Here is a 10,830-nt window from a genome sequence, read left to right as displayed (position 1 = left end):
ATTTGTACAGAAGGTCTGGAAGTGCTGTAATTGGCAAACGTTCACTCACTTGGAGGCGGGTGTCTGTCGAAGTTTAAAACTATTGGATCTGCCCAGTGCCACTCTGGATTACCCAACCAATCGCATCACGTTTGGTCGTCACGTGTGTCATGAGCCGGCTTTTGACGGTGCGTTCCAGTTGGACAGGGAACTTGGAAATTTCCGACTTCACTACATATTATAGTAGTCTATGAATCTACCGGTACCTGGCAACAGTAACTTGTTAGAGCCTAACGTTTAGTTATTTGGACGAGAAAGGTTTTAGGCGTCCATACTTTCGCGAGCAGATGCACTGGAACACAGACAGGTCGGAACTCGGAACTAACAAGTCGGAAATCTCCTTCTTCCGAGTAAAGGAACGCAGCATTCAACTGAAACTTGAGCGCGACTTCGACGTCATCGTTCTCAGCCACTCGCTCTGTTCGCTGATTGGATGATTGTAGATTCTCCGGAGAAAACTGGGAAATGCACTGTACACCCAGACTGACTACTGAAGGGAAAATGAAATTTGGCCAGAAGTAGGCGGGCGGGCGGAGCCAGGCTAAGAAAAACCCTGACGGAGTCGCCAAAATGCAATCACAGTCACACCACAGATACTGTACCGAATATATAAATACAAGAAAACCAATGTATTTATCTCTCTCTCTCTCTCTCTCTCTCTCTCTCTCTCTCTCTCTCTCTCTCTCTCTCTCTCTCTCTCTCTCTCTCTCTCAAAGCAAATTAAATAGGCAAACAAAGTGCATACCAGGGGGGAAATATAGACCTCCATTTCTGTTGTGCATTTATCATTTTTGTCTTTGTTCTTAGGTTGCGGCTCTGATGCTTGCTCTGTTGTTGCAGCAGCATCCCCACCAGAGAATGGTCCACTGTGTGTTGTTGTTGAATTGTTCGTTCTGCCTCATCAGTGCAATTTGTATATGGGAAGCTGAAAAGAGACTATTGAAAAACAAGGAATATTTTAGCGGGAAAAAAGTACTCAAATGAATCAATTAAACTGTTTGGAACTGTTTGAAATGATGATGTGCCACTTCCAGGAAACAACAACCATTTGAATTGAACTATTTTGCCATTTAGCACACATTTTAGGTAACACTTTATAATAACTATCCGTTGTAACTCGTTAATAGATCATTAGTAAACTCTTAATTAAGGATTATTAATGATTTGTTAAGTGTTTGTTAGCAGTTTGTTAAGGATTTATAACAGTGGTAGATAGTTAATAGCTTAATAATTGAATCAGTTCATCTGGGAGGTAATCCGAGATACCGACGAGGCTGAAATAGGCTATAGACTATACACAGTGCATGGGCAACTGAGGGCAGCCCCATTTTCAAATATTTTTAAATAAACTCAATACACACTGTGCATGCCATGGACTTGAACGTGACGTGATCAGTTAATCTCGGATTACCTCCCAGATGAACTGATTCAATTATTAAGCTATTAACTATCTACCATTGTTATAAATCCTTAACAAACTGCTAACAAACACTTAACAAATCATTAATAATCATTAATTAAGAGTGTACTAATGATCTATTAACGAGTTACAACGGATAGTTATTATAAAGTGTTACCCAAATTTCTTTGAAAACAGATTTACATAATTTTTCCATCTGAAAGCAGAACTGCTAAACGCTATTACGTTTGAGGAAGAATGGGAAAAAAAACAAAAAATTTCATTTATGTGTTGAGAGTTAGTGTCAAAAAGTCCAAAACAATTTTTTTTTTTTTTGTCAGTGTGTTCATATTTTGAAGTGTTTGTCTGTGAGGAGGTTTGCTACAATGACCACCCATCTCACAAACTGAGAATTGTCTCCTGTTGCTCCAGATATCTATTGAGTACCATATTGTAAAATATTTTTTATTTTGGAAGAGGCAACTTATGAAAACAATATAACGGATTTTTGCACAGGGACACCCTTATACACTTATTTAGCTTAGCTTTAGCTTTTTTTAGCATAAAGATGGGAAAGCGTAGTACTTAGCTCAACCAATTTATGACATTTGGGCCTACCCTATAAAGTCATCTAACAGGAATGTTATTTGTCAATTCAGAGCGTTGCCAAATTTTTATTCAATTCTTTAAAAGCCATCTGCGTTGCTTCCAATCCGCCAATGTAGTGGTCTCATTGAAATGCATGAAGAAACTGTATTTTTTCTAAACAGGTCTTATTCCCGTGTCAACATAGGCTTGCGATGTAGTATCACAGACTGTCACCCAATGGATGCTGGGATAACTGCCAATATAAATCAATATGACGGCAAAATGAACCAATGTATTGTTGAAGAGTTCATGCTTTTGCCTAAGAGGCTACGCATGCGCACGCACACACACATAGGCCTACACACATGACAGTGGTGTGAGAGAGCAGACAGCCTGAATGGGTTGGAATGTGATAGCTAATAGAGCGCTATATTATAAAGGGCATACTGAGCAATGTAATTACCATGCATAACTCCACTGGGCACTGCCTTCAGCCAAATCCCAGTTGGCACTAACATTTGATGTGCTCACATATAAGCTCTGTGAGTATGTCAGTGTGTGTATTTGTTTCTCTCAAAAATGTAAAAAAAAAAATGATTGGGTACATATAGTAGAATAAGTGAACAGACCAAGAAATGGTTGCAGCAGACAGAGTGGGGTACCTGTTTTCTCATCTATGTCTAAAGCTAATAAGTACAAAATCCCCTAATGTTTATGCTACTGAACAACGTAACTCACTCTCATGACTGGGCTTTCAAACTATCTCTAAACACACACACAATCAGTGTTTACGGGAGCCCCTAAAACTCAAACATCAGTCAACTGGCTTTCATATTGATTGCTGGCATTACATAAATGAATGTGCAGGATTGTGTTAAATGTGTATGGGAATATAGGATGGAGACATGTGAATTAGTGGTTTTTCTCAAGTTTGTTCCATTAAGGTTATAGCACACTTGAAGCAAAATGAAGGGCATTAAAACTGATTCTTGCTTCATTTGAACGTGTATTTAAATTGATTCAGGGTTTGGGGAAATTAAAACACTTCAGCGGTCTTTACCTCTTTGATTATCATTTCAAAACAGAGCATCTCCTTTTCCTCACACACTACAAAAAAGCATAAAGTTAACTGCAAAGACACATCAAGCCTTTGGATGCACACAGCAGTATGTGCCTGCTGCATCTGTAATTTATCTGCGTATAAATTATGAAACACTAATCACAATCTGAAGACACTATCATGTCATTCAACATAATGAAAGTGGTATCAGTTACTAATTTCATATTTAATATTGAATCAAAAACCTCATTTAGATAATGGAGACTATAGGAGAAAAACAGAAACCGATTATTGATGTGCATAGCATAAATAGACAAGATGCCATATTTCCTGAAGCAAAAAATAAATCCAGCTTCACTTTATCTCAAACCGACACCTTTAAGCTGCTTGAGTGAGGAGGAGACACACACACTGTCTGTTGCACGAGTGACAATATTGATAAGCTTGTCCAGACTCACAGACTCTCTTACAACAATCAGGACCAACTGTAATAGCCTGCGATATTAAGCATGCTGATACAGGCCTTAACTTTAGGCAGTTTTTTTTTGTGAAAGACAATGTTCGCAGGAGTTGTGGCGTTCATATCATCCGTCTTCATTTCATTATCCAGACAGCCAGAAAGTCAGTCGTATTGTTGGGGACGTGAGGGACTGAAATCTTGCACATGTTCATGCATTGTAGCAGGAGGATGTGTCACTCACTAAAGTAATGCGCTTCCGTATCAAGGCTGAAACCTCGGGAAAGCTAATTTAATCCAAGTAGCAGCCCCTTTGATGACACATTTGAGGGCAAGCAGATGTTTTGCAGATGATACAGAGCAGCACTCTGAGCGCACGTGTCTACAATTTGTCACTAAAAGCCGAAACACTCTTTGTCCCGTCTTTGTCCACAGGTGTGAGTGCTGCAGCAGAGCAGGATCGGCAAGTCAAACAATGTAAGATCAAAGGTAAATGTAAGAGGGTTAAAAGATGAACAAGGACAGTAAGGCTGACTACAGTTTAAATGAGTGGGTTGCATTATTGCTTTTTTAGCATTGTTAACTTTTTTTGTGTCCCTCATCCGGCAACTTTTTAGACATTTTTAAGCAAATGAATCAATGTGGGGCGAAAATTGTGTCCACTGTAATGTATGCGTGTGATGATTACACATTTGATTGAATTGATACTCTGTCATAATTCAGGATAAATGTGATGGGGCTGATTATGATCAACCTTCCACCAAGATGGTTTGCTGCCCTCCAGGTCAGAGTTCACATTGTTTCAGTTTTACAAATAGCTTGAATAAAGGAAACCCCATCAATGACTGAATGTTGGTCCAGGTAACCACACACAAGGGATGCAAACTGTTTTTTTTAGGGATTTCATTAGATTGGCATGCATTCATCATTCTCTCAAATGCATCCTTGCTCAATCATTTTTTGCCTTATTTCCTCCAAGCACATCTGAAAGAGCTTTTTTTTATATTATACGATCGGGACCATCGGAAGGCTCACAGAGTAAGCCCAGTTTGGGTGGGAAAAATACCTTTTCTTAAAGGTTGATTAAATCATTAAATGAAGAACTGATTAAACAGGCAAGACTGTGGGGAACTGGAGAGCAAGTGAAAAGATGGAGCAGAACGCCAAAACTAATTTATTTAGCCAGAGGCTCATTAATTCTATTTCCCTTTTTATATGCACCACCAAATAAACTGAATAGAGGCAGAAACAAGCGGAGAGACAAAACAAGACAATGGGTATATGGATGGTTACTACCAGTTACTTTTATTGTTTTCCCTTTTCTAATACAGTAGCATAAGCATGTAACAACATGGCACTTCAATTTCTGACAACCAGTGTTGGAACACACAATGTACTACCCTACCATTTCATGTATGAGGGATTTTAGCAGTAGGTCACATAGAAAGAGTTTACCATTGTGCTATACTGTTAATAGTAGTTTATTCATTAGTATCGCAGGTGTGAGGTTATAAAGTTTTTGGGTTTTTGCAAAGATAAGTAGCCCAGAGCTTTTAGATGTTACAGTAGATGCGGCTTTAACATGGTGTCATGGTTAGTCAATACTTAAATAACAATCATCCTTTCTGTCCCTGTGAGGCTGAGACCACATATTGTCAGGACATTTTTTCTTTTAAGTCTATTTTTCTCTCCAATAGTAACATTTAAAAAAAAATCCCTCCCGTAAGGAATAATAACCATAGTACAAGGCCTCATTGATCCGCACTTGGGAAATTCTCTTTTAGCTAAACCCTCGCCACAGGCCATCCCACAGCATCAAGTGGAAGAATGTGAAAGAGAAGAAGGAACGTCTTATTATTCTCTTATAATGGTTTTAGATGACATAGGATTCTCAGTTTGCATTCAAAGACACTTGACACTTCTGAGTGCAGGGATAAAAAGGGGAAATTCATTCTTTTTGATTAGCTGTTAGTGTGCTTGTCTGAGCCACATGAATTATTTTCTGTAGCAAACGGAGCCCAATTAAGACACTACGTTAAGTGGCATTATGAGAAATGCTGTATAGAAATGTTGTTTGTTCTCATTGTAATTACCAGGGTGTTCAAGGGATGCAGCTATTAACTTTCAGGTTGCATATCAACCACTTGGCTCCGGGTATCTGTGTGTGTGTGTGTGTGTGTGTGTGTGTGTGTGTGTGTGTGTGTGTGTGTGTGTGTGTGTGTGTGTGTGTGTGTGTGTGTGTGTGTGTGCGTGTGTGTGTGTGTGTTACTGGTTCATTTTGGGACATAATTAAGATGCACATTGGATTTAATTTAGAGTTACAAAGCGCTGCAAGGTGAGACTTGTTGAACGCTTCAGCGAGTTAGACGTGTAAACCCATCCCATCTCTCAATTCATTTCACTCTCAGGGAGAGAATGGTGCAGAAACTCAATAATGACAATATGCAAAGAGCCCCAGAATCTAATTTCTACTCTATCCATCTGAATTACAATGCCATCATTATTATTCCAATGTTGGAATTATACACTCCATCAGCTGGAATAAGCAGTTTTTCCACCGACGAGCTGACTTTGGGTGTGCATATGGCCCTTGTTGAAACGTGTGTGTGTGTGTGTGTGTGTGTGTGTGTGTGTGTGTGTGTGTGTGTGTGTGTGTGTGTGTGTGTGTGTGTGTGTGTTTGTGTGTGTGTGTGTGTGTGTATTCGTGTGGCATATTTATGAGGGGAAAACTCACAAACAATAGCTTTCACACATGCACGCGTACTTAGTCACATTAAGAGGGTTAATTTTTCAGGCTAGCGGTAATCATACCAAGGTTATTGGCTGTGTCAAAATGCAACTTTCTCAAAAAAGGTGCATTTGCCAAGTGTGCACAAATGTGTAACGCGACATTCAATGAATGTTGAATACACTGAGAGTATCAGTCACTATTCTGCTCTTTTACATACCTTTCCTTTAGTGCCACTAACATAATGCTTATACTGTATATTAAAAGTTTCAAGAAGCACCATTAATCATGATTTGATGTTATTTAACCGGTAGAACCGTTTACCCAGTTCAGGTTATGTACTATAGCTGACTGTCAATTCATATTGATATGTGTGAATACAGTGATTCAAATCCCCTTTACCCAAACTGAGTGTCTTGCAATACACAGTATAACCTTTCCTCTGGTCATATTACCTCAACCCAAGAAAATACGGAAGACTACACTGCAAATTTTCTTGCTGATTACTGTACCACATAGGTAATAACTTAGTCAATTTTTGGCAGCACCCCCGGGGCAAATGTTTCATTTTCGGTGGAAAGTGGTAAGTGGAAAATTAGTCTCTCTTTTTTATCCATCCATCAGTTTTATTGTTTGGTGTGGAAACAGCCCTGCAGCCATACAGCTTAGCTTGAGACCTTTTCTTTGTGTTCTGTCTTATTTTTCTCAGTATTTTGCTTTAAAAAGTAGTCCCCAAAATAAGATAGACATGGCCTTGTTGTCAGTTTATGGTGACATGGCTCTTCTGCAATGAACATCAAAACTATGTGTCTTTCAGGAATTCCTACTTGTCTAATTTGAACTTTCTATATTTTTCAATATCTATTTATCTATCCATCTATGTATCTATCCATCTATGTATCTATCTATCTATCTATCTATCTATCTATCTATCTATCTATCTATCTATCTATCTATCTATCTATCTATCTATCTATCTATCTATCTATCTATCTATCTATCTATCTATCTATCTATCTATCTATCTATCTATCTATCTATCTATCTATCTATCTATCTATCTATCTATGGGACATGGGCCTAGTCATCCACAACGGTATTTTGTCTTTTGTTTTTGTGTTCCTTTTTTCATTTTTGTGTGTGTATGTTCTCTAAAAAAATCCATAAATTCAGTATTTACAAAATATATCTTGTCTGCTAGCATGCTGAAATATAGCCTAGATATAAGGTATTAGATGTTGGGCTCTTACTGAAATTCCGCTTGGGTTTGAGTTTTGAAAGTCTAGGATAGAATAGTTGACATTGGTTCCCCATTGAGACACTTTTTGAGGTGGTGGTGGCACTGCTTTCAAGAACAGTAAAAGCTTACCGCTATCAAAAGGTTTTAACCTCCTAACCGAAGCGCGTAAATGGCAAACACTCCACACTGTGTCTTCAAGGCAAGTTTATTTATATATCTTTATATATCTATCTTCAGATTGTTTAAGAGTACTCAGAACTATAAACAGACTGATGAGAGGATGTGAGCCAGGCAGGCAGCACGTACCAATACCGTATATAGCTTAATGCTACATCCGCCATTTGTTTGGTGCTTTTATCCAGAGCATCTTGAGTGCATCCATTCTGGCTGGGTGCTCACAGTGGGAGATCACGCTCTGACCCTCCAGTGCCCTGTAATGCAGCATCACACTCCACCCATTACGCCACTGAACACTTTCTCAGAAAATCTGTTGTGTTTATTAAAACAAAATAACTCTAGATGTGAATCATCCTGTAGCCTATTGGTGGTAGACCAGCTCAAGCTAACTGTGTTTATTGATCAGAGCATGGGCATCGTCAACATCGGGCTTCCAAGGATCAGGCCAGGAATGTATTTTTTTGTCCAGGGATCTTACTGACAAGGGAAAAAAAATCTATTATCATAATGAAATGTGAATTATTTAATTTACGCCCACCCCCATCCTTTGTTGCTGTCAGTGTGTCTGTGTGTGTGTGTGTGTGTGTGTGTGTGTGTGTGTGTGTGTGTGTGTGTGTGTGTGTGTGTGTGTGTGTGTGTGTGTTTGTGTGTGTGTGTGTGTGTGTGTGTGTGTGTGTGTGTGTGTGTGTGTGTGTGTGTGTGTGTGTGTGTGTGTGTGTGTGTGTGTGTGTGTGTGTGTATTTGAACCAAAAGACCCACTAGCGACTGTACTGAACCATAGATTGAAAACAAAGCAAAACCAGGCTATATATCTGTGCTATCAGCTGTGTTGGCTAAGCGAATGCATAGGGTAACAGAAAATGCCTATCATATCTGATTATGAGCCAGCAAGCTTATATATTTCAGCAAATATAAATCTATATCTTTGAAAATATCACAAAATTATTATACATCCATGTTCCCCGTTTGAAGTTTCTTTGCCTTACCCCTTATTGGATTTGTCTGCCTCATCTGACTTCTGCCTGGTGTGGGCTCCCATGTGCTTGTTTTCTCAAAGTGGTTAAAGACCATGTGCTTTTCTCCTATCTCTCTCTCTCTCTCTCTCTCTCTCTCTCTCTCTCTCTCTCTCTCTCTCTCTCTCTCTCTCTCTCTCTCTCTCTCTCTCTCTCTCTCTCTCTCTCTATCTGTCGTGCGTTTTGGGTTCAATCCTGCCAGTGTTTTCTGAGCTGTCACAGAAAATGAACCCGGCCGAATTGGACTCGGCTGGAGACAAGAGCTTTCAGCACAGACCAATGCTAACCGCCACCTTCTCCAACAGATCTCCAATCCAGATAGGTGCAGCAAGGCTTCAACGGTCAAGCTTTATCCCCCTTGGAGTGATATTTGGGTGAATGAGGAGTCCCCTGCCTGGCCTTTTTCTCTCACTCACCACTCTCTCATCTTTGAGCTCTAGCCCTCCTCCCTCCCTCCCTTTCAAAAGATCCCAGGTGGCTTTGTTACATCATCAGCCAGCTCATAGGTAGAACCAGGGATCGGGCCAAGGCCGAGTGCTAGGGACAATCTCTGGTCGCTCTTCCCCACCAACTCAAAAAAGAAGAAGTGTTTGATCATGCTTCTCCAGGGAGGGAGGCAGCTCAAGCCCAGGCTGTTAAACCTGGTTCAGGGGGGAAGAATAGTGCTGTAGAATACTACAGTGTAAATTTTCATTTAACCTTTATTTATACTCGAGGGATCAATTGAGGGGTGACCCTCATTTTCAATGATGGTTCAATGCAAAAACAACAATACAAACACAATATACAATGCAAATACATCAAATACACAACAAGCTGATTAAGAGACTTAGGGTGTATTCACACTGGGAAAGTCCGTTAGTTCACTTGCTTTGGTCCAGACCAAATAGAGTTTAGATTTTTTTTGTTTGGTGTGGTCCACTTTCATATTGCCCCTTTTGCAAGTGAACCAGCATTACGAAGCAAAACCACACGTGATCTGAGGTCATTCATTCATTGGACAGACATTCTGGGGTGGAGAGAAGCAGGAAGCACGAAGTAAAAACAGCTAAATATATCATTGATAAAATATCGGGTTAAAAATAATAAAAAGGCATACATCTAGCCTATAAATAAAGAAGAAAAATATCAAATTATTGTTGTTTCATATGGTTATAATATGTAGCCCTATGACAATGCCATGTTATTTAGCTTGTAGCCTACGATGTGAAACATAATTTTTACTGTATTTTTGCTGCTGGACGTGCGGCTCACGAGAAGAGGCTCAGCTGATCAGCTCTAAACTGACACGGGTAAATTAACGGTCCCGTCATGGGAAGCAAAATAAAAACACACACAATTGCACAGCGTGAACCTGTTGGCACTGTGCGGGAGACGCTCCCCTCTCCTTCATCTGGTCGCTGAACACATTCAGCATTTTTACACGTCCTCTCGATCAAATGTAATATATTGTTCTGGGCTCCCGGTCAAACCACAACTTATCGTCCTAACAATGGCGACAACAACACTTTCCCATAATCTGAAGCTGACAGCAATTTATTAAAAAAGAAAAGAAAGAAAAGGCACAGTGCCTCCTGTATTTGGGTCGGATCGAGTCCGGACAAATTCACAACACAAACGAACTGCAGCAGAGTTCGTATATAAGCGCACCGAGACCACCTCTTCAGCTGGGTCTCGGAACGCTTGTTTGTTCCGCCCCCGAGTGCGATTGCTGTATTCACACCTGCCTGAAAGATTCACACCGAAGGCGGAAGTGCATCTGAGTTCGTTTCAACCGAACTAAAAACAGCATGTGTGAACACACCCTAAAACAATTTAAAGATTTAAACAGCGATGTAGAATGGCTGCAATTAAAATGAAACGGGTGAAAGTACAATATAGCCTCATTAATACAGTTACAGGTAGAGTTCGGCAGATTTAAGATAATATATGTCTGAATCTGTCAAAGGATATGAAGGTATTTATTTGAATTTGTCGCTGTACATTGTTCCAGGAGTCAGGGGCACTGAAGCTAAACGCTGGAAATAACCAAACTCCCCCGACTCCAGTGTTCCAGTCCAGGCCTTCTTCCGTTGCTGCCACCACCAAACACATGGTTGTTGGCCCACTCTGCTCTGATCAACACCAAC

This window comes from Ammodytes marinus (assembly GCF_949987685.1).
Source record: "Ammodytes marinus genome assembly, chromosome: 19".
Classification (NCBI taxonomy): Eukaryota; Metazoa; Chordata; class Actinopteri; order Uranoscopiformes; family Ammodytidae; genus Ammodytes; species Ammodytes marinus.
The sequence above is the reverse complement of the archived record's forward strand: the minus strand, read 5'-3'. Positions refer to the sequence as shown.